This window comes from Elgaria multicarinata, chromosome 7, assembly GCF_023053635.1.
Source record: "Elgaria multicarinata webbii isolate HBS135686 ecotype San Diego chromosome 7, rElgMul1.1.pri, whole genome shotgun sequence".
NCBI lineage: Eukaryota > Metazoa > Chordata > Lepidosauria > Squamata > Anguidae > Elgaria > Elgaria multicarinata.
In genome coordinates this window covers 11,582,866-11,607,913 of record NC_086177.1, presented here as the reverse complement: position 1 = coordinate 11,607,913, position 25,048 = coordinate 11,582,866, and positions in this window count along the sequence as shown.

Here is a 25,048-nt window from a genome sequence, read left to right as displayed (position 1 = left end):
CAGCTTTGAGATGGACCCCAGAGACCTTTGGTGAGCTCAACTTGCTGATTCACAAATCCCTATTCTTCATTTATTCCTGCACTGTCTTTTTAACTTTATATCCTCCTATTTGGCTTTGTAGAGCTTTAGGATGGGTGATGTTTTAAAAAAAAACTTAAGAAAGTTTCATCTCAAAACCGATCAGGTTGTACTTAGAGATGAAAGGATCTATCATTTCAGTTTCTCATTTTTCCCGAATCTAAGGGCGCATGCTGGCTGGAGAATGCTGGGAGCTGGAAGACTGTTTTTCTTTCTAAATATGCATAGGATTGCACCTTAAGTTCAGTTTGTCTTAATGAGATTTTTTTTAAAGGTTGCATGAAAAATTGTTTGCATTTTAATGTTCTTTTCACAAATATACCCATTGCTGTGTGCACTTCCCCCCTAATATATACATTTTTGTATGCAGGGTTTTTTTTTATTAAAGATCCCCATCACAAAACCTGAGAAGTGCAAATTTTGAAAGATAACTTTCAAAATTTGAAAGATAACTTTCAAAATTTGCTTCAGGCACGGCGAGGCTGCGCTACAATTAGCACCGGCCGTCGCGCCTATCTACATGTCAGACGTGATGAAGCCCCGTCGCGTCCGCCATTTTTTTTTGTTAAAGGGGCCGGTGTGCGCAGGAGCGCACCACTGGGAAGGTAAGGTGTGTGTGTGTGTTTTTGTTTTTTTAAAAATAGGGTTCCCCCATCCCCATCCCCCGATTCTCCCCCACGACCTCCCCTGGCCTGTGATCGCCCCTGTCCCCACCTCCTGTATCCTGCCGCCGCCGTACCACTGATGTCCCCAGCTGCTCTGTCCCGCTGCCGCCGCCACTGTCCCCAGCTGGCATTTCTTGTTGTTGCTATGCCTGGCCTGTGATGCCTGCTGTTGCCATGTCCTGCAGGCTGGATACGGCAACAACAGAAAATGCTGGCTGGGGACAGTGGCAGCGGCAGCGGGACAGAGTGGCTGGGGACATCAGCGGCACAGCGGTGGCAGGACACAGGAGGTGGGGACGGGGGGATCGCAGGCCAGGGGAGGTCGTGGGGGGGGATCGGGGGAAGGGGGTGGGAGCGCTGTGGCCTGGCCGCCGCTTTTCCCGGCTACTCACGCATAAGTGCAGTAGCTGGGAAAAGCGGCGGAACGGTCCACATGCCCGCGGTCCCGGCCTCAGCCCGACCTGAGGCTGGGACTGCAGGAAAAACCGGGCTAAACGGGGTTTCATTTACCCTGCGCCCAGGGAGGTTTCACCCCTGCCTGACCTTGGGATCTCCTGTGCGTCATCTGGACGCACAGTGGCGAGCGCAGGGCTAAACCTCCGTCTAGCAAGGCCCTTAGTTTATGGATTGGTTCAAAATTGTGAAATTAGCTCACTCTGAACAAATTTCTCCTCCGTCCCTAGTTGTGCTGTGATTATAAAATAGAATAGTTGCAACTTAAATGCATGGCATGAAGCAACATCTGGGGGGCAGTTAGGGGCAGCAAAAGAAAGCGAAGCTAGGGCTGGCATGGCTGTATACACACCAACATTTTAAAAAAGGAGATTCCTAAACTCTTCCCTGGAAAAAGGGACATAAGGGAACACAACTCTGATTTATTGGGGATAGGTAGGGACCAGAAAAAAGGAGACTTTCCCTGGTAAGTAGCAGATGACATCATGTTTCGCTCCAAGATTGGGGAAAAGAATGGGTATTCATTGCAATTGCCAACGCTGACTTTCTTAAATCGAGTGCTTGGCTTTTGTTTCTTTCTAATCTTCACCCAATGTTTCCCTTGAGTTATACTGCTAGCCCTTGGAGGCCAAGTTCCTTTCAGAGAGATTATCCACAGCGGTTACATCAGACAGTATTTACTATGCAAAGAGCTAGGCTGGTTTTAAATTTGTATGAGCAGCATATGGGTGTAAATTTTCCACACGGTTTTTTGTTTTAAATTGTCTATCCAATCTGCAGGCAGCCCGTAGTTAGAATTACCACGTCAACACTGACCACATGCTGACCTTGCTGAAAAATTTACTGACTACATTTGTAAAACAATTTTAAGTATGTTTAAAATGTATGAATGCTTCATCTTTAGAACAAAGCAATATCGCTGTCAAAAGGAAGAAGAAGTAGAAGCGGTAATTGGTACACATAACCTTCCTGTGTGTTATTACAAACCTTCATTTGATTTCAAGTTTTACTTGAGAGCATTGTTAGTTGTATGGCATGAAGGTCATTTTATGGAAAGTACACATATCAGATGTGACAAAGGTAATATGTTACCAGAGCATCTACATTTCAAGCAAACCCTCCCCCTCCAAAATAGAAAAGAAAGCTATCAGTAAGTCAATAGAAAAAATGGTTAAACTCTTACATATAATAATTGTAGGCCTGGGAGATTATTATTATTATTAGTAGTCATAGTAGTAGTTTCCATTTGAGGTAAATGGTGAAGGATGCCATTTTATATTTCAGTAGGGATGGCAGGATACTTTACTAGTCCAAGATCACTCAATGAACATCATGGCTGAGCAGGAATTTTTGAAGTTGTTCTCTTGGGTTTGGAGGAAGTAGCTCAACATATTTCCAAACCAATCCCATGTAAGCTGGAGGTGGGAGGAGAAATTTGCAAGCTACTTGGAGGGTAATCGTTCATATTCACCTTGAACTTGATGTGGCGGCATCCAGAGCACCATCTAGTCTTGTTGTGGGGGACCAATTCCAGTTGATGTGGTCTGGGGAACTGAACAAGGTGCTTGGGAGAGTGCAGCTGACAATCTGTGATTCCTGCCCATCATACCTATTCACAGCTAGTGGGGGAGGGGACTGCTTTGGTGTGTCCAGGAAGTAATTAATACCATGTTATGAGTGAGGGTGGACTGAGCTGCCTTTGAAGCAGCTCAATTGCAGAGGCAATTAAGATATTGCCTCTGCATTTGGGAGGTTTTACCTACTGGCCAAATGCTAAAATCACCTCTTAGGGCAAGGTCTTGGAAAAGCTGATGGAGATTCAAGTCCAGGCACTTTTGGATGAAATGGATTGTCTAGATCCATTCAAACAGAAGTTAGGCCTGGTCTTGGAACTGAAACTACTTTGGTCACCTGATGGGTGATCTCTTTTGGGACAGAGTGTGAACCTCCATGATCTCTTAGTGGCTTTTGATACCATCAGCCATGGGCTCTTGCTGGACTCTTTGAGTTGGGTGTTGCAGGCACGGTGATACCACAGTTCCATTCCTACTGTAGGTTTAGTTTCAGAAGATAGCAGCTGAACCCCATGGCTTTTGGGCTATGAGGCCCAGCAAAGTTCCATCTTATCTGCTGTGTGAAGTCATCAGAGGATTTAGAGTGAGGTGTCATCATTATGGAGATGACATTCAGCTCTATTTCTCTCTGTCATTGGACTTCGTAATGGGCTAGATGGGGGGCAATAAACTGAAATAGAATTCCAACAAAGTAGAGGCACTCTGGCTTTGTGGTTCTTATGGAACTGGGGGTGCAACATGTTCTAGACAGGTTTGAGCTCTCATTGAAATAGGAGGTTCATAGCTTGAGAATAGTCCTTGATCCAGCTTTGTCCCCTGAGGCTCAGGTGTCCTCGATGGCTTGGAATATCTTTTACCAGCTTCAGCTGGTTTGCTAGCATTGACAATTCCTGAATACGGATATCAAGGGCATAGTGGTCTATGCCCTGGTAATCTCCCAACTGGACCACTTTAATATGCTTTACAAGGGCTGTCCTGAAGATGACCCAGAAGCTTCAGCTACTATATTTCAGAAAGTGGCTGCTTTCTGGCTGCACTGGTATCTAAAACGGTGCAGTTAGAATCACATCACACTTTTAAAGCCCTGAATGGGTTGGGAACCACATACCTGAAGGAGAGTCTCTCCTTATATCAGTCTGCTTGTGTCTTACTATGAGGGAGGTTACAACAGCTGGGATTGTTTAACTTGGGAAAAAGGAGGCACTCTCCCTTCAGGCCCAGGATGGCAAGCCACTTCCAGATGATCATTGCCACAGCCTGATAAATCTCCCCCCCCCCACAAGGCTATTGAAATGGAAAAGTGAATGGAGGAATGACTGACAGCTAAGGCTAGAATGGAATGGTGGGCGGAGTTAGTGGCCATTGGGGAAAGTCAGTTAGTGGGGGCCGAGTTAGGACTGAGAGGTAGTGATGCCAGTACTACACCTACCAGCATGCCTTTGGTGACCCTCAGGTGCCCATGTCCTCTGAGAGTTGCTTTCCTCTCAAGGATCTGATGCTGATCCTTGACAGAGCATCCAGGAGTAGCATCACCAAGGAGGGAAGGTAAGCGATTGTCAGTGAACATGTACAACTCTGGCCAAGTCCTGCTGGGACTGTCTCAGCCCACATTTCTCACCCACGAAGTGCTCCATCAGAACCCTGTACTGAAGGGCCGGGACTGCACCGAGCACTTGCCCCTTTCATCAAGCCTGTTTCTGGGCATGTGCAGAGTGCTTCCCTTTCCTCCCTCCCTCCCTCTTAAAGGTGAAGGCTGCACATGTGCTTCCCTCAGTTTCTGAGAAAACTGGGGTGCCTTTGAGCATGTCCAGAGTTCAGCCTCTCAATGACACGCTGTTGTATCTAGTTATGATTTTAAAACCACACATGACAGGCGGAAAGAGGCACTGCAAATGGACGCAGCCCATTTATGTGGGTTGTTTCCTTTTACGTGGAATTGGGTTGACTGTTTGAGACTGAGCTTAGGAATCACAATGGCTGCCAAAGGCCAGTAAGTCAGGCCTCCTACCCAAGGCATGCTGGGAGTTCTGCCCAAGGCATGGTGGGAATTGTAGGTGTAAACCTAGTTTTTTTTTTTATTAAACTCTTTAAAAATACTTAACCCCAAAATTCATGTTTTTAGATTTTTTTTCTTAAAAAAAAGACCTGTCTGGGTGAACAGCATATGTAGAAGTGGGTGAACATTTGGGACATATGTGACACAAACATACTTTCTGCTTTATAGGTGGAGATTATGTGACAGCAATGGAGAGGGCCTACTCCTCTGTGGCACCCCAATTGTGACACATTCTCACTTTTTAGAGCTGCATTTGTAACTCCAACATTGCAATCTTTTTCATTCTAGGTGAAAGCAGTCATCTTGTTTGCCCAGATCTTTTAATTGTTTGTCTTGCTGTATTTGCTACTTGTTCAATGCTTTGAATGTATTCATTTTGTATTTGATTTTGTATTTCTAGGACTGTTTATTGTCATATTTATTGGTACCCATAAGATGAGTTTAATAAATAATATTTGATTGGTTGTGTTTTTATCTAACCAATCAAATGCTTAAGTACTTCTTTAAATGTTGATCAATAAAGTTTCCATGGTTTAGTTTCTAAACAACCACTGTCTCCCTTGCTATTCTTTGTGCCTGAAACTTTTTCTGTGAACAATTGCACGGTGCTGCCTCTTTCATTTCGCTCAATTGCATCCTACAATCCACCATGTTCACTAACCTTTTAGTCCTCATTGCCTACAAAAACTAGGCTTAAGTCTGCAATCCTGTACCCACTTACCCGGAAGCGAGTCCCAGTGAGCTCACTGGGATGCATTTCTGAGTCAACACATTGTAAGGATGTGTAAATGCATTTTGGCATGTCGTTTCCCCATTATCCTTGCCTTTCTCTTTCATCTCTTCCTCCCTCTGTTGCAATGTAGATTGTAACCTGCCTGGGACAGGGACCTGTCATTTCCCTTCATTAGTTATTTTTGAAAAATGCCATGTACATGGATGCTGTAATAATATTTCCCTCCTAGAAATCTAGGCAGAGCGTCTCACAAGCGTTGCCAATTGAGCATCCACAACTGAAGAACTCTCTATTCTGGCCAGATGCTTTCAGCCCCTCTAAAGGTTCTTTGATTAATTGAGGTGAACCACCCTGTATAACAGGGTCAGCACACACAAGCTTTCATTATTTTCTTCATTTACATCAATTAGAATTATAGAGAGCCTGGGGCTACTCCTGACTTCTAAAAAAACATGATCTATTCCTTGATGGTGTTTAAGTAGAGCAAGGCAAAGGCTACATCATATTTCATTAACAAATAAAACTTTTATTTCTCCCATCAACAATCCCAAGATTTATATATGGTGCATTGCTAAAGAAAGGCATTAACATCTATCATGCAAGGTGGTTGGAGTCAGAAAGCTGGAGCTTGGGGCATTCCACCACCATCAATCTGAAAGGGAGGAGAATTTCATTTTATACAGACTGTAGGGACGAACAGAGCAGCAGAGATTCTTTGAGAGTTTATGCTGATCATAAAACAATACTTTGCATTTAAGTATGTGTGTATATGTGTAAATACACACACACACACACTGTGAGAGAGATATTATATTATATACTATGTTGTATGAATGTTATAATCAAATTCTGGATTTTGATGACTGCAGACACAAGTGAATACTGACAATTGCAAACGACTTAAAACAGATATACAATTTCCCATTTTTCAGACATACACTAATGAATATTAACAATTCTATGAAAGTGACTCAACCTTCTCTGGTGTATTCGGGTGTTTTCACACGTTCATAAAATTTGTATAAAATTTGCAGCTGTGGTATGTAAATAATCACATGCACCATAGTTTGGACATCCACACATCCCATTTACATACAGAGTCAGAAATGCACAGAATGTATTATTTTAAAAACAATAAAATCAACTAAAGCATTTATCTACCCACCTACCAAGCAATCAAAGCATTGTTCTCTCAATTAATCCATGAATCATTTACATTACTTAAATGACCTACAGAGAAGTATTTATTTATTTTATATTTATTTATTTATTTGTTACATTTATATACCGCCCATAGCCGAAGCTCTCTGTAAGTACCCAATAACTTACAATATAATAAATGAAATCTCCTACTCACTGAAGGAAAAACCATCTTACATATTTTCTTTTTTCATATCCTGTCTCAGTGACACACCAGAATTGAAACTGTTTCCAAAAAGACACAGGCCACAGCTAGACCTAAGGTTTATCCTGGGATCATCCAGGCTTCACCCCTGCCTGAGCACTGGATCCCCTGCGGGTCACCTGGATGAACAGGTTTGACCCTTGGACAATCCAGGGATAAACCTTACGTCTAGCTATGGCCACAGTTAACTCAGAGCCACTGAAACAAAAGGAACAAGTGAGTTGTGATTATATCCCATTGCTTGAAGTGGGTAGCCCGTGGGTGGGATTTAAAGATTTGCTTTAGATGTGTCCAGTGCATTACAATCATGGTACTTTTGGGGAGCGACACTCAAGTATCATATTAGATGAATGGAAAGCAATGGGATGGCATCTAATCCTTATATTTTATTTTAACACACACACATACACACACACAGAGCACAAGCGAGCGAGCGAGAGCTCTTTGCATTGTAAGTTACCACTTTGTATCATGGATCAATGGGCCATTTTGGGGGGGGGGTGTCTATGAGAAGATGCACACAATGCTTACACTGCTGACCAGATGAAAGGTAATGCTCACAGACCAAAATTGACACAGCATATCACACAGAAATTCAAAACCAAAAATGAATTAATTAGCATCTCCAGTGTATCCAAAGGGCAGCAGATAGGTAAGCACACACCCATGAATGGCAAGTCAGTCTGTTTCCACAAAAGGACAGACCCATTCCAAATTTGCATCTTCACAGCTTCTTTCCACAGAAGACTGGTTGGTATGGATTAGACTTTTCCATACAAGGGTAGTTAATCTCTTCATGGATTAATTCCCCCAGCCAAAGAAAGACATCAGAAGCTCTAAGACTAGTCAGGAATCCAAGTTGTGTAGCATGCTCATACACAGCATAATTCCGAGAACAAGCCAAAATCGCATTGGGACAGAACAATGAAATTGGGGAAATTTTAAAATGTCAACATATGAAATTTATTTCAACAAAGAAGTCAGTAAAATTCAGCTGAGTGCATTCTGTGCTAGGATAAAATACTCAATGCAGAACACTATAAATGCTGGGGTGTGTAGGAGATCTCAAATAAATTCCAAAGAGCTTGTTGAAACTCACTTCCTAGTAATTCTGCTTAGGATTGCAACCTTAACTCCACATCATTGTTTCATGAGTTGGTTTCTCTTGATTTGAGGAAATGGGTATGAGGTAGATTTAGGAAGGAAAATCTAAGCTCAGGAGAGAGTCTTACTGTGGATGGGTGGAGGGAGGGAGGTAGCTTTACGAACAACAATCAAAGCAAGTCAAACCCAGTGATACTTGTATTTCTTATTGTACCAGTTCACCAGTTACCACCACAACAGAAGATTTTGGAACATACAACTGACCCAAAATATAGAAGCCAGAATTTAAGGTAGAAAAGGCCTTGGTTACCATGTAACATCAATTCTATAAGATCTGCATGGGTTACTAGTTGATTTCTGAGCACCATTCAAGGTGCTACTTTTATTATTATTATTATTATTATTATTATTATTATTTATTTATTTATTTATATAGCACCATCAATGTACCTTCAAAGTACTTTCACCTTCACCTTCAAAGCCCTAAATGTTCTTCAATGCCTTGTTTCTCTACATGGATCTCTTCATATGCAATCAGATCTGAGATATAGGACTCGTCCCAAGCTTACTTAGTGGTGTTGCTCAGGTCATGGGATTCCTGCCCAGGAAGGCTCACCTGTCTATTAATAAAATATATGTATCTTTAATTGCTTCATAGAAGTTAAAAGAATTATAATGAATAGTTGAAATAACCCAAATAGAACAAATGAATGTTGTTTTGATGATTATTGCTGTAGCGTGTCTTCCATAGGGTCACTGAAAGCTTCCTAAAATTTTGTTATTAAGCTGTGAATGTCCATTTTCTGAACATGTCACAAATGTATAGTAAAATGAATTGAGGTATATATGGAGTACAGCAAAGGTCAACTGTATTTGAGATTATTGCCTATTTTTTTACTAATTGCAGATAAGCAAGAATCAATTGCATTGTCTTAAGAACATAAGAAGTGCCCTGATGCTGGATCAGACTGAGGTTCCCACTAGTCCAGGACTCTGTTCACACAGTGGCCACACAGCTGTTGACCAGGGTCCAAGAAAGTAGGACATTCTGCAACAGCACCCACCCACACATGTTCTCCAGCAACTGGTGCAGACAGACTTACTGCCTTAAATACTGGAGGTAGCACATAACCATCAGGGCTAGTAGCCATGGATAGCCTTTCCTCTAGGAATTTATCCAACTACCTTTAAAGCCATCCAAATTGGTGGCCATCACTACATCTTGTGGTAGTGAATTCCATAATTTAACTATATGCTGTGTTCCTTTTATTTGTCCTGAATGGATGTCAAGAACTGGCCTGTAATTTCCTGCATCCCCCCTGGATCCCTTTTTTTTTTTTTTTAATGGTGTTACATTGGCCATCTTCCAGTCCTCTGGTAAAGAGGCTGAGCTTAGGGACATGTTGCATATTTTTGTGAGAAGTCCCGCAATTTCATATTTGAGTTCTTGGAGAATTCTGGGGTGGATACCATCTGGGCCTGGTGATTTATTTGCTTTCAATTTGTCAATAAGAACTTCATCTTTTGTCACCACTATTTGCCTCAGTTCCTCAGTGTATTGGTAACAGGTAATAGGAAGGAAACATTTACATGTTGTTATTAGAGATGGGTTTTTGTTCTTGTTCTTGTTCTTGAAGGTGTGGTGGGCAACTGGAACTCCTGCCTATTGATCTAGCAGTATATGAAATGATTACAGGCTTTCTGTTGTATCAGATATTCTGAGCTTTAAACTCTGATTCATTTAATGTGAACACGTTTATTTTTTAACAGAACTTTGCCCTGGAATGATATTGTAATGACTCTTGTAATTTTGCTCTTTTTCACTATCTGATCAGATACATTAGATGTCGACAGTAACTTTGAACACATAGGGTTTTTTTTCCTGTAGATTTTGACAGAGTGCTGTTATTTCCTGTATAATAACAGTTTCAATTTCCTGTTCACCATCTTAGGGGTTTTTCTTTCGTTTCTTTTTTTTTTTACCACAATCACAAAATAAAATCTTCAGGGAAGACTGAGTATAGTTAGAGCTACATAGATGGCTGATTAAGGAAGTGATTATCTCTATTCTTTGCCCTTAAGGCATAATACCAAAATGATTACATACAACTCCTTTACTTGATTTACAAGGGGAAAAGAGACTGGGAGAATGTAATTGTCTCATCTTCGTTTTTCTGGCCAACCAATCAGGGCTTGTCTAGCAGTTGCCCATAGTTAGGCCTCGTATCCATAGCCAGGGGAAATGACTCTTGTTCCCCAGTTGACATGGTAACCCACTTAGGTTCATCTACCTAGTGATGACAGACTTTCCTGCTCCCACAACATTTTGTTGATCCGTTGTTTTACAATGGATTAGAACAGAATCTATCACAACCTCTTTATCTTGCTACATACACACTTCTTTATTACGATCCATAGATCCATGAAAAAAACAAAGAACAAGAATCAAACATGAAATCATACAGTTGGAGCTATTATCAACTTATGTCTAATACATAGAGAGCTCTAATCCTGGCCGCCACTGTAAGAAATTTAGCAACAGCCAAAGTTATTCTTGAGGACTTATCTTCCAACAGAAACTTAACATAAAATTTGTCTGAACTTCTGGACAGTTTGCTCAACAATGGGGTGATCATAAGATGGCGGGCCTGATTATAAAAGCTACAGGACAGAAGGATATGCTCCATCGTCTCCACTTCCATGTTCCTACAGGGGCACCGTCGTTCCTGATAGGGGACACCAGCATATCTACCCTGAAGTAATTCAATAGAATAAACATTGCATTTGGCCTTGGAGAAAGCAATACGATATTTAGCCACTGACAGGTTCTTTAGATAGTCAGCCAGCTGAAGAGGCCCAACGTAGTGAACATGCAATGCACTGGGAGAGCAGGAAACATAAGAGAGAGCGTGCAAGTCGCAGAAGGCTATATCTCACAGTCTTTGTTTAACAGATTTCATAGCAAGAAATCTTGCTGCAAGAAAGGCAAATGCTATTTTGGGCTGCATTAATAGAAGTATAGCTTCCAAATCATGTGAGGTACTGGTTCCTCTCTATTCGGCCCTGGTTAGCCCTCATTTAGAGTATTGCGTCCAGTTCTGGGCTCCACAATTCAAGGACCCAGACAAGCTGGAGCGTATTCAGAGGAGGACAACCAGGATGATCAGGGGTCTGGAAACAAAGCCCTATGAAGAGAGGCTGAAAGAACTGGGCATGTTTAGCCTGGAGAAGAGAAGATTGAGGGGAGACATGATAGCACTCTTCAAATACTTAAAAGGTTGTCACACAGAGGAGAGTGAGGATCTCTTCTCGATCCTCCCAGAGTGCAGGACACGGAATAACGGGCTCAAGTTAAAGGAAGCCAGATTCCAGCTGGATATCAGGAAAAACTTCCTGACTGTTAGAGCAGTATGACAATGGAACCAGTTGCCTAGGGAGGTTGCGGGCTCTCCCACACTAGAGGCCTTCAAGAGGCAGCTGGACAAGCATCTGTCAGGGATGCTTTAGGGTGGATTCCTGCATTGAGCAGGGGGTTGGACTCAATGGCCCTGTAGGTCCCTTCCAACTCTGCTATTCTATGATTCTATGATTCTATGATCTTCTTCTTACCTCAGTGAAGGAAAATAATAATAATAATCAAAACTGGAGTGAAGTTTAGAGTAGAACTATGCAGCTGGCAAAGACCTCACCATTGTTCAGTCATCTAGCAATGTGAAGTGTCCTTTTCTGTCACCACAAAATTCTGTAGATCAGCAGTTTAATCAAAGCAGGATGGGAGCACTGGCATATTATATGTACGCAACAGCTATAGAAAGAGTCGGGGGTCAGCCTCTGCTAAACAACCATTTAAGAGCTGAGCCAGGAAGTGACACATCTTTCTTAGCAACCCACTGCTAGGAATGTTGTAGATGTCCATGATTTATGCATCCTGAAGTGAAAAACACACATAGAGTATTGTAGATAAATGTTCTGACAGGTAGCAGATTTGAGGATATTAGCAATATACAGTATATCTGAATAGAAGACAACTGTTAGTTCAGTGTGTTGCACATTTAATTTGGCTGCAATGTAAATGATTCAGATCTGTATTATACTAAGCTTTTGGGCCTCCCAAACTGCACAAGAGATGGTTTCCCAGAGGGTGGGTGCCACTACAGAGAAGGCCTGCTGTTGAGGTTCTTCATGGACATTCTCTTCTTCTCACAATGATGACCAGGGCCTCCTCTGAAGATCCAATGTCGCCTGGGTGTATATAAGGGAAGGCGGTCTGCTAGGTATCCTGGTCCCAAGTTGTTTAGGGCTTTATAAGATAATAGCATGACCTTGTACATGGCTCGGTAGCTAACAGGCAGCCAGTGCCGTTCTTTTAACACTGGCTTTATGTGAGCAGAGCTAGGTGTCCGAGTGAGCACCCTAGCTGTTGTGTTCTGCACAAGCTGCAGCTTCTGAGCCACATACCTGGGCAGCCCCACATAGAGCACATTACAGTAGTCTAATCGTGAGGTTACCAGTGCATGAATGACCATGGCTAGGCTATCCCTGTCCAGAAACGGGCGTACCAACCGAAGTTGATAATGGGCGCTCCAAGCCACTGAGGCCACCTGGGTCTCCAGTGACAAAGATGGGTCCAGGAGCACACCCAAACTATGGACCTGTAGAACAGACAAACACCCCAATTCCCAGACCTGGGAACCACCAACCCACAAGGTCTCTGTCTTATCAGGATTCAGCCTCAGTTTATTGGCCCTCATCCAAGCCATAACTGTATCTAGGCACCGGTTCAGAACGTGCATGGCCTCTCCCAATTAAGATGTTACAGAGAAATAGAGCTGGGTATAATCAGTGTACTGGTGACACTTTGCCCCAAATCTCCTGAATACTGCTCCCAACATCTTCATATAGATGTTGAACAGCATTGAGGACAGGATGGTGCCCTGTGACATGCCACAGTTCAAGTGCCATGCGACTGAAGTATCGTCACCCAATGCTATTCTCTAGAGCTGACCCTGCAAGTAGGAGTTGAACCACTATACAACAGTGCCTCCAACTCCCAACTTATGATGGCAGTCCAGGAGAATACCATGGTCACTGGTATCAAAAGCCACTGAGAGATCAAGAAGAAGTAACAGGGTTGCACTCCCCCTGTCTCTCTCTCAAAGGTCCTCCATCGGGGTGACCAAGGCCGATTCTGTCCCAAAGCCAGGCCTGAATCCAGACTGGAATGGATCCATATAATCAGTTTCATCCAAGAGCACCTGCAGTTGAGATGCCACCACTCTCTCAAGCACCTTGCTCAAAAACAGGGTATTTGCGACCGGACGGTAGTTGGCATAAATCTCTGGGTCAAGAGAGGGGTTTTTCAGGAGTGGTCACACCACTACCTTCTTGAAAGCAGCAGGGACCACCCCATCATGCAATGATGCATTCACCATCCCCTGACCCAGTCGGTCAAACCCTCAAAGCTAGCTTGAACAAGCCAAGAGGGGCAAGGGTCAAGAGAGCATGTGGCAGGTCGAACAGATGCAAGCTTCCGGTCTACATCCTCAGGCTCCAAAAACTGAAACTGATCCCACAAAACAGGATGAAACAATGCACTGGACCCCTCATCAGACTCTGAATCAATAGCAGTGTTCAAGTCAGCATGAAGGTGAGCAATTTAATCAAGACAACTTCACATAAACACATACATGCTATGTCTAGGGATGGGTAACTCTGTCAACTTTGACTTCACTTATTTTCTGTTTTTCCAAAGCTAAGTTCATTCCACCTCATTTCTGCACCATATATATATATATATATATATATATATACAGATTTTATATGCATTTTTAGCAGGCAATTTTCTCCTAAGTTAAAGCATTTTTGCGCACACTTCTCTGTAATATGTGCATTTTGGTGTGCACTTTTCCGTACTATACCCATTTTAATACACCTTTTGATGTGCAAACTTGGATTGCAAACTTTGGAAAAGTCTGGAAATCAAAATTTAACTGGGTTCCAGTTCATGAATGTGATGGGGAACATTTTGCACAAAGAAGTCAAATGTATGGAACATGCATGCAATGCATAGCAATTACTGATCTTTATTTCATATCTGCTGCTGTGGATATCTATCGGGAACATATGGTGCAAAAAGAAGAAAGTGGATAGGTTTTCCAGATCCCAGCTTTGCACAATTTTATCTCTTTTACATGGAAGAATAGTCCCCTTTTTCTCTTGTAATATTTTTATTATGAGTCCAGATGTGAGAAGCGATGGTTTGATATATCCGTCTATCAGCATTTCGTTTAAGAGATACATGATTTATCATGTCAAGTGCCTTCATGTTTAATGCTCGCTATAAGCATGTGTGGCTCCTTCTTTGTTTTACATTTTCAGCACCAGCACTTGTCTCAGTGCTTGGCTAGAGGTTAGCTGGCTGGTGTTATTACCCCTGAAGAAACACAAGATGACAATGTCCTTATACGAGGGCTATGAGATTACCAGATAAACTGCTGTCACTCTGAAAGGAAACCTTTATGCGGAGAAGGATGCATGATGCAATCTCCCAGAATACAAGGGCTAGGATCGATCCTTCTTTGAACCAGTGGTGCTACTGCAGAAATGAGTGTGGCCCCACATTTTTATGAATGCCAAACAAGAAAACGGCAAAAATGACTACAAGTTGCCTTCTTGACTTTAGCTTGTTTCATAGAATCATAGAAAAACAGAGTTGGAAAGGGCCAACAAGGCCATCGAGTCCAACCCCCTGCTCAATGCAGGAATCCACCCTAAAGTATCCCTGACAGATGACTGTCCAGTTGCCTCTTGAATGTCTCTAGTGTGGGAGAGCCCACAACCTCCCTAGGTAACTGATTCCATTGTCGTACTGCTCTAACAGTCAGGAAGTTTTTCCTGATATCCAGCTGGAATCTGGCTTCCTTTCACTTGAGCCCATTATTCTGTGTCCTGCACTCTGGGAGGATCGAGAAGAGATCCTGGCCCTCCTCTGTGTGACAACCTTTTTTGTATTTGAAGAGTGCTCCCATGTCTCCCCTCAATCTTCTCTTCTCCAGGCTAAACATGCCCAGTTCTTTCAGTCTCTCTTCATAGGGCTTTGTTTCCAGACCCCTGATCATCCTGGTTGTCCTCCTCTGAACACGCTCCAGCTTGTCTGCGTCCTTCTTGAATTATGGAGCCCAGAACTTTCCTACAGCAGCCTTCCCCTGACCTCCAGATGTGGTGGACTGAGACTCCCATAATTCCCTGCAAGCATTGCCATTGGCTACGTGTGGAGGAGGTCCAGTTGGGGAAGGTGGTCCTACGTGGTTTAAAGCAGAAAGTAACAAATGGTTAATCTCATAGATGCAATGGATATTTGTGGCTGCTGAGTGCAACAGTATTACCTTACTAAGCACTGCAGCCGCTGAAAAAGATAATAACAATGCTTGTTTATGATTATGGATTTTTATATTTGCCCAGTTGAAGGTCCCCAAATTGCATTACAACAAAATCAAGAATATAAATTCTGACAAATACATGAAACAACTATAAAATCACACATACAAAAACCAAGACTGCTGTGTCAATGAAACTTGTGGCCATTATTAAAACAGAATTTATTTTATGTTATTATTTTTTGGAACAATTAACAAGCTTCTTCAGTGAGGTCCCAACGCAGCTAACCACAAAACCTATTAATAGGAATCTACAGTCCTCAAAGCCTTCATTAACTTCTTGAAAGTATGAAGGAATTCTGTCTGAGCAGTCTCCCTGCAAAGGGAAAGCTGTGTGGTAGAAGCTACCAAGAAGGCCCTGTTCCTAAATCATGTACCTACCTAGATCAGGGGTGGGCAAAGGTAGACCTGGACCTATCAGTACATCCTTTGGAGGTTTGCAGTATATTGGAAAGGATTTCTGATTTTCAGTTGTTTAACAATAGCAGAAACAAAATGAAACCCACCCCACACCTTAAATTATATTGCTGAAATAAAGAACGTTTGGGGGTAACTAGAAGTGGAGTTTTGATTGGAAGGACCGTGAGCTCTGTTGAGTTTTTCTGAGGGACCCTGCTCCAGACACCAATATCTAGGGCAGGTTGGTCAGACTTCAAGTTTAGGAAATCTACTTTGATTTTGTACTAGAGCCTCAAGATCAGCCAGCCAGAGCCTGGTGCAAAAGACGTATCCTCAGAATTAAAGCATTCTGAACCCAGGAATCTGTTTAATTCTGAGGAGATGCTTCCTGAGAAAAAAATGGGTTCACGATGTATTCCCACTATGGAGTAGCTTGCAAGTGCTGTGCAGCAAATGGAACAGTCATTTTTAATTTGAATGAGAGCCTCTAGAAACGGGAATACTTACTTTGAAAGAATTGGCTGAAATATACAGACCTTTAAGATGTGATTCATTTGATATTTTTGTCATTAGAAAACATTAAATAGAAGTGGGTGTGGCAATAATACATAAAAAATAAATAAGAAGAGCCTTGCTGGATGAAATAAAGGGTACAGTTAATCTAGTTTGCAACAGTAGCCAACCAGATGCCTCTGGGAAGCTCAGAAGTGGAACATGAAGGTAAAAATCCCTCTGCTCGTGTTTGTCCCTGGTATAAAAAAGCCCAGTTAACAAGGGTGCACAGAGCAGGCTGATTGGTATTACACTGTAACTGTTTAAGGAGATGACATTAAATTATCCAGCTTCATCTTTATGGCCTGATCTTTAAGGAGTGCCTTTTACAAACTCCGGTTGGTGGCCCAGCTACACCCCTATCTGGACAGGGACAACCTGGCTTCAATTGTCCATGCTCTGGTAACCTCCAAGTTAGATTACTTCAATGCACTCTATGTAGCGTTGAAGACAGTTCGGAAGCTGCAGCTCATGCAAAATGCAGCGACCAGATTGATTTCGGGAACCAGAAGGTTCGACCATATAACACAGTGGTTCCCAAACTTTTTCAGGTCACCGCCCCCTTCGTTCCACAAACTCATGCCAAGCGCCCCCTACCCTCCACTATAAAAATCATTATTCAGAATAGCGGCTTTCAACGACCCACTAAGGAAGATAATAACAATAAAATTCAAAACAGTAACAATTAATTGAATATTTATTCAAAATCCAATTACATTTTTTTAGTTTATTCAATTAAACATAATTGATAAACGTGATCCAGTGATATCATCTTTTTAAAGTCTGATAGTCATTTAGCAAGAATATTAGATAATCACATTTAGTACCTCACTATTCTGTAAATGCTTAATGTGATGGATGGGCTTGATGAAGTGATACCAGTTTCCCAATGTCTAGTTTAAAGTCACTTCACATGAGTCTTAAATCACCACAATTTCTTTGCTTGGAGAAAAGTAGGCAGACCACACCAAAACCACATTCCACCAAATATGATGTTGGAAATGCAACCAGGAGCTTCTGAACCTCCATAGTGCAGGATAGCGATCAGAAATTTCCTTCTGTAACCAAAACCCCTTGTACAGAAAAGACCACCTCGAGCACCCCCCTGCCGCCCCTTTGCCTCTTAACGCCCCCCCTATGCAATCCCACTGCCCCCAAGGGGGCAGTACCACCCACTTTGGGAACCACTGACATAACACCTGCTCTGGTCCACTTGCACTGGCTGCCTGTATGTTTCTGAGCCCAATTCAAGGTGCTGGTTTTGACCTATAAAGCCTTACACGGCTTGGGACCACAATACCTGACGGAACGCCTCTCCCGACGTGAATATACCCGGTCACTATGCTCAACATCTAAGGACCTCCTTCAGGTGCCTACTCCGAGAGAGGTTCGGAGTGTGGCAACAAGGGACAGGGCCTTTTCGGTGGTGGCCCCCAGACTATGGAACGATCTCCCTGACAAGGCTCGCCTGGTGCCAATGTTGCTATCTTTCTGGCGCCAGGTTAAGACTTTCCTCTTTGCCCAGGCATATGGTAGCACATCTTAATCACCCACAGGTTTAGTTTTTTTTAACAATTTTTAATGCTTTATGTGTATATGTTCTGTGTTTTAGAATCTTAAATTTTGTATACTCAATTTTATCTTAATTTTAGGATTTCTGTAAACTGCCCAGAGAGCCCTGGCTATGGGGGCAGTATATAAGTGAAATAAAATAAAATAAAATAAAATTATTGGACAATGGCTGCCATAGTTATTGAAGCATGAAGATGTCATGACATGTGGCATTCATCACACATTTGGGAGCGAGCAGAGGCCGTCCCATTCTGCAAAATGGGAACTGGCCAGCTACAATGTGCACGTAAAACCTAAAAGTGATTCACTCCGGAAATAATTTGACAGACACAGATACTGGATTGGATTCAGGTTCTGCCAGGATGAATACTCCCTGAGGAGAGCTCTGCTCAGTGTGCTCTGGCCAGTGGGAAGAGGAGAAAGTGAACTTTGCCCATTCCCTCTCCCTCTGAAGCTTCCAGTGCCACTTTCCATGCTGTTCTAGAGCACTGGCTGCCAGACCTTTCCTTGACCCAATTCAAAGTGCTGGCTTGCGGCCAGGTTACCTGGAAGGATTGTCTCATCTCATATGTACCTGCCCAGACCCTACCCTCACCTTCAGGAGTCTTTCTCTAGGAGCCCCTGACAAATGAAGTGAGATGGGTGGCCACCAAGAAGAGGGCACCCCCAAGTGGAATGAGCTTCCCAGAGAGGCTTGCCTGGTACCTACAATGTGCTCTTTTTGGTGCCAGATGAAGGCCTTCTTATTTGCCCAAGCATTTGAGCCTCTCAGGCCACAGCTAGACCTCAGGTTTATCCTGGGATCATCCCGGGTTCGCCCCTGCCTGAGCACTGGATCCCCTGTGTGTCACCTAGATGAACAGGTTTGACCCCTGGACGATCCAGGGATAAACCTTAGGTCTAGCTATGGCCTCAGTTTCTGTCTTTTTAAATCTGTTGCTGTATTTGAAATATTTGCATTGCTGCTAGTTTTGACTTTGTACTGTAGTTTTAAATTTTAATATTGTATTTTATTGTGTTGTATTTCATGGCTTAATTGTTGTGAACTGGCCAGAGAGCTTCAACTGTTGGTTGGTATAGAAAAGTAATAAATAAAGTAATAAATATAGAAAAGTAATAAATAAAGCCTCCAGAGGAGATTTTCGAGCAGTACAGAGGGCTGCAGAGAGAGAAGAGTATCAATGGACTGCCTCCTCCTCCTCCATTCCACCAGTGGAAATGCTCTGCAGGGCCAGAAGGCTTCTGGGGATGGAAACAGCAGTCCTGTGGGACATTTATGCCAGATCCAACTCAGTATATGTAGTTTAGGTTGGGTTTTGGAATGCTTTAAAGAGCCCCATTTTAATTCTGGATACCTAGCTCTACCAGCATCTGGTGGGGCACAGGTGCACAGGAGCTTTCACTGGTGATGTGGGCTGCATCATCCATGCACATGCATAGAGGCCTGTTGATCCAGTGAGATTGGCTACTAGCCCTGATGGTTGTGTGCTATCTGCAGTATTTGAGGCAGTAAGCCTGTGTGCACCAGTTGCTGAGGAACATGGGTGGGAGGGTGCTGTTGCACCATGTCCTGCTTTTCATCCCTGGCCGACAGCTGCTTGGCCACTTTGTGAACAGAGTGCGGGACTAGATGGACCCTTGGTCTGATCCAGCCTCAGGGCACTTCTTATGATCTTATTCAATAATTTATTATTATTTCCACCATGGAACTCAAGGTGGCTTACTTTGGTTTTCTAGACAGTCTCCCATCCAGGCACTGACCAGATCCAGACCTGTTTAACTGCAGCAACTTTCCTGCATCAAGTGTCCTTAGAGCAGACCCTGGGTGTAATGGTACCACTTCAGTATTTTATGGAATTCTAGTTAGGGCTGCATCAGTTGAAAATTACTGTTAACGGGTTGGCTGCCTTGATTACTGTGAATGGGCCCTATCACTATCGTTTTGCAGAACTTGGCACATCATGGTAGACAATAAGGGAGTAATGGTCTGGAAATCAGTCCTCGGCTTTTGGAATGTCACACCCATTGGAGCTTGGCAGAGGGACGGAGTGGCAGCTTGAAGCAGCTTGAATCGGGCAGTGAGAGAGAGGCAGAGAGCAGAGACCTGGGGGTTTGGCTAGAGATAGCTACACCAAGGATGCGGCTTTGGTGGTGGGGGTTGGTCTGCAATTGTTGCATTTTGGGAGTCTGATTCAGGGCTCTGCTTGCTTCAGCATGTTATGTTTGTAGATTTGCAAAGAAACAGACTTTTAAAGACCCCCAAAGTCTTCGGTCCTCTCTCATTAAAAGGAAACAAGTCCTCTAAACAGGACACCCCCTTTTGATGACATCATTTTGTTTATATTATTGAATGCAAAGGTTACAAGGGCCATTCTAGGAAGGGGTTGTACTGTTTCCTAGCTTAAGAACAGCTCATCTTTCTCCAAACAGTTACTTTGGGGAACTTTTCTTCTTCTTCAATTAAGCAATTCACCTTCATTGACAGGATTCCCATGAGTTAGCAAGCTGGTAGTACATCATTGTGAGTGATTATTGGAGTGATCATTTCGAGTTAACTGTTGGCTATAACCGACAAGAAGGCCACTCAATAAAACATGAATTAGTTTAGGCTTCATTCAGCTCAATTTGTTGCTATAAGTTACCTTTTGTGAGTTACAATATCCACTTCCCGGCAAAAAGAGAGAGAGAGAAAATCTTACTAAATCACAGCGGCAGCCAATTTCAGCCATGAGCCATGCAGGGTTGCCCTTTCCTTTGTGGCATTCAGCTGTCACTCAAGTCAATCCTTTTCATTAAATACTTACACTCCTTCCTATGAAGGGTGACGGATGACAAAACATTACATGTTCACACCATTATATGATAGGATAAATGTACACTTCAGTTTCCATGACTGTAAGTTCCTACTGATAAATACAAGAATAGATATCCCAGCTGGTGGAATCCAGGCCACCCCCCTGCCAGGGAAGGTAAGCACGTTTTGCATCCACTGCAACATTGTTCCCCAACACGGCGCCCCCCCAGGAGTGAATGGCAGCCATTAATTTATTTTGGAGAAAGTGAAGAGATGCACCTTTTGATCAACTATACACTGAAAGTTTGACTTCCTTCTGTCATCAGGGGTGGGGGTTGAATGGGAAAGCAGGAGAAGGGAAAAGGTTTAGCAGCCCCTCCCACTTCCGCTATACTGCTCCCAATTGCAGCCTCTGATGCAGTTGTGTGTTTTTTTGGGGTGGGTGGGGGGGATCAGAATACTCTTCATACATCTCCAATGCATATTCTACTTTGCCCCTCAGATGCACATGTAGGGCCTGTTCAGACAATACACTAAGCCATGGTTAGGCTGCCAACGCTTTTCCAGCAAATGGTTAATGAGCACGTTTAAACCATGGTTATGTAGCCACCATGGTTAGGAGTGGTTCATACGACATGCTAAGTCATGGTTCACATGACACACTAAGCCATAATGTTTAGCTCAAAATGCTTAACCACCATGGCTTAACGTGTCATCTGAACAGGGTCAGAGAGAGAGATCCAACTTGTATTTGTCTAGGTCATATTGTGTAATCCCAGTAGTCTAATTCTAATAATTCACCAAAAAAATTCTTCCTAACACATTCACTTATGGTATACCACAACAATAGGTATCAAATTTGCATATCTCATTTTTATATATATATAGAAGTGCTGGAAATATAGTAAGCAATGTACATTAATAAAAGATACAGGGCTCTGCCCTTAGGCTCTCCGTATAGATACCTGCTCCCTCTAAAGTAGAGAGGCAAACTGACAATGGACTTTTGCCTTCAAGAATGGACAAGATAGCAATAAAAAATATATGACGTGCAGTTGCTTCTTTGCTCATTACTTAATTTCCTTTAAAAAAAAAAAGAAAAAAGAAGCAATTTTGATAATTGCCGGGGGCCAAATAAACTTGCTTTGTGGATGGTTCTAGATCATGAGCTGCCACGTTCACCGCCCTTGCTTTAAATAATTTGTGGGGGCCTTTTTCAGCCTGAGTGGCAGTGAGGGGTGGAGTCTTGGGAGCAGAGCAGGCTGGGAGGAAAGAGCTTGCCGGTGGATTGTGGCCCACAAGGGAGTGTTTCCTCACCCTTTCTCTAACGCATTTAATTAGAATTGCTACTGAAATTTGATTATGTCGTTGTTAAGGCAGATTTGTACGCCCTTGCTCAGGTGAAATGTCTGTAGGAATTTTGAGAGAATGTCAGTGAGTTTTGTGGATTTCTCTGCATGTATCCAAACCACCATGAATTTCAGCTAAAGTAGAATGGAAGGTAAATGTGGACTGTCTTGGGGCGTTACTAGACGAGGCTGTAGCGCGCGTTACCTTCGGCAGTCACGTCGAGGCTTCCAGATGACGTTCACGACGATCCGTCATTATCCTGGGGTGAAGCCTCTGTATCCCGACTTTAAAAAAGTGAGTTCAAGTGCACCTTTTCCTGCCGGGCCGCGGTAATTCGGAGTACGTGTGGGAGGATGTGAGGTCACTGCGGTCCGCACTGGTCAGGAAAAGGCGTGCTAAGGGAAGTGGCCAGTGGCTTCGGTCAAGCCGCGTCCACCATTTGCGCCCAGCCTGCCAGCTGGGGCAGCGCGGAGGAGCGGCTTTTTTTTTTTATTTCCACAGTGACAGTTAGCGCAGAAATAGAGGAACGGAAAAGTGGCTGGTACGCTGCTGGGGCATGTGCGCCTGTTTTTTCTACTGCAACCTCTGCGTGGGTCAGTTTTCGGAAAGCCGGGCATCCCACAGTCCGCCTTCATGGGGAGTTGGTGACTCCTCGCAGTGGGCAGCCACCGTGGCCGCATAATGGCGGTGCTGTACGCTGCCTGTTGGTGTGGGTACCAGGCTGGCAGAGGGCAGAGCTGATTGTGGGCTGCTGCCATGGCTACGGCCAGATGTGGGTTGGCTCCTTGGGATGGGGCAGAGGGCACAGAGGCGGTCATCAGCGGTGACACCTCAGAGGCATGATGGGAGATATAGGCACAGAGTGCCCATGCAGACGATTGACCTTGGGTCATATTACACCCGCCACGACCCCCATCAGGAAGTGAGCGCATCAATGTTGACCCTCAACAGCACCAGCAGCACTTCAGCTGGCACTGGCACTGCCGCCGCCGGCTCCGGCTCCGCCGGGGCCAGCGGCAGCATCGTTGACGGCTGCGCAAGTTTGCGGTCTTTCAGACTTGTGCAAACCGTGCGGCGAGCGAAAAAAAAAAAGCCGCAGCAATCAGGCCGGTGTGGCTGCGCAACCATGCTCGTGGCGGCAGCAGCACAACCGGCGCAAACTTCCGCCACAAATCGAAGGCAGGTGTGGATGATGAGGCGTCACGGCTGAATGGGAAAATCCGCTTTCACCGCTCCTCAACGACGGAACACCCGGTAGGTCTAGCAAAGCCCTATGTTAGCTGAAACATCTGTCATAATTTTGAGGGCTAATGGAATCTCAGGATTTTTTAAAGAACTTCTTAGCCCCCCACCATCTATCCCACCCAGCTGCCTGCCACCAAATTTCTCCTGACATAAAATTGGGGATGAATTCAGAGAGTCATCCTTGGGTGAAACCTTTGCAGGAATTTGTAGGGAAGTTAAATCATTCAGATAAAGTTGGTGAAATTGGCTTAGGAGAGGGAACTATGTATGTGTACCAATGATAAATTATTGCATTCAGCTCCAGGTTTGCTCAACACTTGTATATTGAAGTTAAGTGACTTCAAATCTGAGACAGCAGCTTGAATTTCAGTACTTTAGCAATACATTGGCATCCATATATGCTGCTAGGGGTGGGCAGCTGATGGGCTAAGATGCAGAACTGCTAGTCCCATGTTTTTCAGATTGCCAGCTCAGCCGCTAAGTAAAAACTGATAACATGTTGGAATGTGCCAGGTTTTGGAGCAGGGATGGGGGACATGTGGCCCTCCAAATGTCACTGAGCTGCAACTCCCAGCATCCCACATGATTGGCTGTACTAGTTGGTCTGATGGGATTAGGAGTCCAAGAACATTTGAAGGGCTACATGTCCCCCACCACTGTCCTAGGCACCGCATACTGTCATGGGATTCCAGACATTTTGTAATTCTCTCTCATTGACCTTTGTTGCAAAATTATGACCTTTATTGTGGAGAAGAAGAAGAAGAAGAAGAAGAAGAAGAAGAAGAAGAAGAAGAAGAAGAAGAAGAAGAAGAAGAAGAAGTAGTGTTGTGTGCAGGCATGCACATAGTGAAATCTGAGTAAAGTGGTATTGATGACCAAAGTCTTAATCATCCAATGTTTCTATTTGAGTAAGCATGCACAAATACAATATCTCTCTATGTACTCACATTTAAAGACCAAGAGAACACCCCAACTGTCTTCAGGGCGAATGTAACCCCATTCAGCACAAGTTGAGTCCCTATTCGTTTATCTGTCTTTTGACTACCAAGGATCACCTCTGTTTTGACTGGATTAAGCTTCAATTTTTTTCACACTTATCCAGTCCATTACCAACATCAGACACTGATTTAGAACTAGAACAATTTCCTTTGATTTAGATGGAAAGGAGAAATGGAGTATGGTGTCATCGATGGCACCAAACCTCAGAGAGGAGCAGTGTGAAAAACCAAAACCAAACATGCATTCACTTGCATGAGTGTTTTATACACTGAAATGCATACACAAGTGCAATTGTTGTCGTCGGCGTCATCATCATCATCATCATCATCATCATCTGAGAATCGCCCCCTGAGAGGTTGCTCCATGGGGCACTTAAAAAGAGTCTCAAATGCCCAAGGGGGTAGTCTTGCTATCTCTTTTCTAAAATGTTTGACCTTTTCCAACAAAATCAATAGTAGCGAAAATCTGTGCATTAATATCCTCAGTGTCCCCAAGATCTGACTTCTATTTCACCAGACACATTGCTCAGATGAGGTTAGCCATCTTAAAAGAAGAGCATTTCAACCACATATTCATCAAGGCAGTCTTGTTACTGCGTCTCCCAGTATTTCTACGACAAGTGCAGTAGAGATG